Genomic DNA, 4,256 nt, shown 5'->3' on the forward strand with positions numbered 1-4,256 from the left:
TCCCAGAGCCAAGAAGGCTTTTATGTTCCAGGTGATGCTCATGGCTCGAGAGCAGCATTTCTATCCAGCCAAAGAAAGGTCCCTGACTCTTTCTAAGCAGTCTCTTTGTGGGAAAGTGAGATAAAGCCATATAAACTGAAGAGTGTTAAGCAGGGAGCCAGGTGAAACCTGGGCACTCTGGTGTTGTACCTGGGCTGTGTGGTCTGACAACCTGCAAACAAGATTTCTTCACAAACCTTTGGCTAATCTGTTAGCTGCTATTCAAGGTGTTTTTTGATTATACACCATTAACACCACAAATATATTTTGTCGAGCTGTCAGTGTACTTAACCTCTGAGCCATCTCTCCAGCCCTCCAGGTCTGAGGCCTTGTTTTCCTGTCTCAGCTGCTGTGGGTGCATGTTGGAGGTGAACAAGGAGTGTCCTCCTATTTAAATACTGTACAAGTTGATGATGGAAGCCAGAGTCAGAGTCTCTGGTTTGAAACTTTTAAGTAAGTCTTTTCCCAATGAGAGCTGGCTTCAGGATACATCTTCATAAAGCAAGTTATCTGTCCCAGTTTCATAGGCCGGAAATAGAAAAGTGAGACGGACTAATCAATCAGACTGAATTTCTAGCAGCTTAGTATGTTTGTGAGAACCATTTTTGGCTTGTACATTTGAACTGAGAAACATACTGTTTCTCTCTCTTATTAGTACCAGCTGTGGTATTTGGTCAACACTGATGCTCATAGCCAGATGGTCACTCAAAAAATACCTCGAAAATACATCTCCCTTTAAAAAGTAATACCAACAGGTGTTTTTAAAAATTATTTTTCTAGACTACTGCATTGTTGTTAATAATCTCAATTGTGAAACTTTGTAATACAGACACACATATTTGTTTATGTAGATGCTACATACATGTGGACGCATTATAGATAACATCTAGTATCTATACAACCATTTAATTGCTCTGAAGTTTTAGTCGTGTGAATGGATGAATGAGTGATGCCCTGACCCACACATTGCTGTCACTTTCTTGATCACTTTGGATTCTTCCAATGGGATCAAATCATGTCCATTGTTTGATTTTAGAATCAGCAATGAAGACTTTGTGCTGTCATGTTTTGACTATTGATGCAACACAATTAAATGACGGAGGCCTAAAAAGCCCCTCCTCCCTTTCTTATACATCTATTATTTTTTGGGGGGTGTTGAGACAGGGTTTCTCTGTATATCCTCACTGTCCTGGAACTTGCTCTGTAGACCAGGTTAGCCTCAAACTCAGAGATTTGCCTGCCTCTGCCACCTGAGTGCTGGGATTAAAGGTATGTGTCACCAGCACCTGGGTTTATACCTATTCTTAAAAATTTTTTTTTAAAAATTAAAATAAAATTACATCAGCCAGACATGGTGGCATATGCCTATAATCTCAGCACTCAGGGAGGCAGAGGCAGGCAGATCTCTGTGCGTTCAAGGCCAGCCTGGTCTACAAGATGAGAGTCCAGGACAGCCAAGGCTACAAAGAGAAACTGTCTCGAAAAAACAAAACAAAACAACAAAATAATTATAAAAATTATTATTGGGTCCTGGTCAAACTATGGCATCAGCCAAGGACAATACATGCAGTAAACTTCGAACCTCTACCCAGATCTACCCAAGGGACAGGACATTCTCCACAGCTGAGTGGAGAGTGGGGTCTGACTTTCACACGAACTCTGGTGCCCCATATTTGACTAACTCCCCTGGATGGGGAGACCTGGTGGCACTCAGAGGAAGGATAGCAGGCTACCAAGAAGAGACTTGATACCCTATGAGCATATACAGGGGAAGAGGTCCCCCTCAGGAACAATCATAGGGGAGGGGAGTAAGGGGAAAATGGGAGGAAGGAATGGGAGGCTACAAGGGATGGGATAACAATTGAGATGTAATATGAATAAATTAATAAAATATATTAAAAATTATTATTATTACATCACTTCCCTCTTTTCTTTCCTCTCTCCAACCCTTCTCTATAAACCAATTCTTAAAATGATAGGAGATCTTTCTAGAAATGGGAAGTCTCCTTAGTAGAGCAGGCTGCTATTAGTCAGGCAAGTTGTAAGATGTGTTTAGAGAGAGTTAAGAATTACTGTCTCTTGTTTAAAGGCAAGCTTAATATTACCTTATTTGCAACAGCATAGGTAACTACATTGAGGGCATTCTTGCAACATCACTCGCACAAGCATGTAGGGGGCCTTTCCCCTCAATTTTGGCGTCCTACTTAACCTCCCAATAATCTACCTATGTCCAACTGCCTTAGTGTGGAGATGGCCAGAGCCTTCTCTGGAGAATGGTCATTTGTCAGAGCTCCCAGTGACGGGATCCTGGTTGTTGTGCCCTTCCCAGGAAGGGACGTCCGGGTTGACAAGGCCTCTGAAGCTCCTTGGTCTTGGTCTTCCTTTGTCTGGGGCTGAGAAAGGCTTAGCTCAGGGTTCACACTCCACTCCAGGGACAAGGCTTACCTCAGTGTGCTGGCCTGTTCTTATATCAACTTGACACACCCTTGGGTAATTTGGGAAGAGTAAACCTCAATTGAGAAAATGTATTCACCAGACTTGAATGTGGGAGAATTCTGCAGGGCATTTTCTTAATTAATGGGGGAGAGCCCACTCTGTTGTGGGTGGTACCATCCCTGGCTGGTGGTCCTGGGTGCTATATGAAAGCAGGCTGAACAGGCCATGAGGAACAAACCAGTAAGCAGCACCCTCCATGGCCTCTGCGTCAGCTCCTGCCTCTAGCTCCTCTTGAGTTTCTGACCTGATTTCCTTCAAAGATGATCAGAGATATGGATGTAAACTGAATAAACCTTTTCCTCCTCAAGTTGCTTTTGGTCATGGTGTTTCGTCACAGCAATAGAAATTCAAACTAAGCCACCCAGCAAGGCAACTGCCGTTAGGGAAAAGAAACTCCCACCCAGGGCCTGAGCTCTGATTTGGTCAGGGGCGTATACCAGAGAAGCAGTCGGGATGTCACACTTTGCTCAAAGGGTGATCCGGGCATTGAGCCGTAGTTTAAAAGAAAATGGGTTTATTTAAGTCATTTTTGCCAGTATTATAAAATTTAAAAAGAAAAAGAGAAAAGAGCCTGAGAAGACTTTGGGTCCAACTGTAACCGAGACTGTGCTGGAAACGTCTATCGGTAACATATGATCAGACATTGCTATCTAGATGTCAAGGCTTAGCTGGTGGGGGAAAAAATAAAGGGCTTTCCTAGCTTCCTTTGTTGAAGGATCCAGTCTTTGACCTTCCTGGCCTGCCTCAGGCCTGGAAGTGTCATTAGCTAAAGCACGTTTCTGAGTGGTGTTGAAAGAACATGAGACCCACAGGAAGGCAGCCGGTCCTGAGCTGACCTGGGATGAATTATCGCTGGCAGTATTTAGGCAAAAATGTCACCGGTCACTAGGATGAGAGAAGAGTATAACACAAGAAGCCTTTTCTCTCAGCAGACCACTGCTAGGTGGAGCCTCACAGCTTCAGAAACCACGGCTATGGCATCACGTACCATGGCATGGATGTAGCTGTGTGTACCTCACCTTCAGATGCTGGTTCATATGAGGGGCTCAGGCTTTGGGTGTGGCTTGAGTCATTCACAGAAATTAGGAAGGGAAACACGTGTCTTATTAGCAAGACATCTGTAGGTTCTTTCTCTTCTTTTCTTTTTCTTTTCTTTTTTTGCGTGCGTGCATGTGTGTGTGTGTGTGTGTGTGTGTGTGTGTGTGTGTCTGTGTGATTACGTAGCTCTATATATGGCCTGCAATTTGTTATGTAGACCAGGCTGGCCTCAGACTCACAGAGATCCATCGGCCTCAGCCTCCTGCGCCGCTGCGATTAAGGGCGAGCACCACCACTGCCGGGTCTGCATTTTTTCTTTATCAGAAGCCTCCAGTCCCTTCCTGAATAACATGAAAACACTGTGTGGACCCTGTTTTCATCATATCCCAGGAAACTGCAGCATTCAGTCGCAACCACTTCTAGGGCAGAGTCCCAGACCACCAGCTCCGACTTCACCTGAGAGCCATTTTTCTTTCTCTATGGAACACAGCTTTCAGTGAGGTGAAGACGTGAGGTGCACAGATGGGCAATCTGTGGGGAGCAGAGATCAGCAACTCAGAACCCAGATAGACTGGTTTTGTCACGTGGGGCTTGGGAAGCCTTATAATTTTCTCAACCTGCAACCCCTTTCCGTTTCTTCAGCTCCCCACAGCCACGGCTCTGAGCAGCGTGGGAAGACAAAG

The sequence above is a fragment of the Acomys russatus genome, chromosome 24 (genome assembly GCF_903995435.1).
Source record: "Acomys russatus chromosome 24, mAcoRus1.1, whole genome shotgun sequence".
NCBI classification, from domain to species: Eukaryota; Metazoa; Chordata; class Mammalia; order Rodentia; family Muridae; genus Acomys; species Acomys russatus.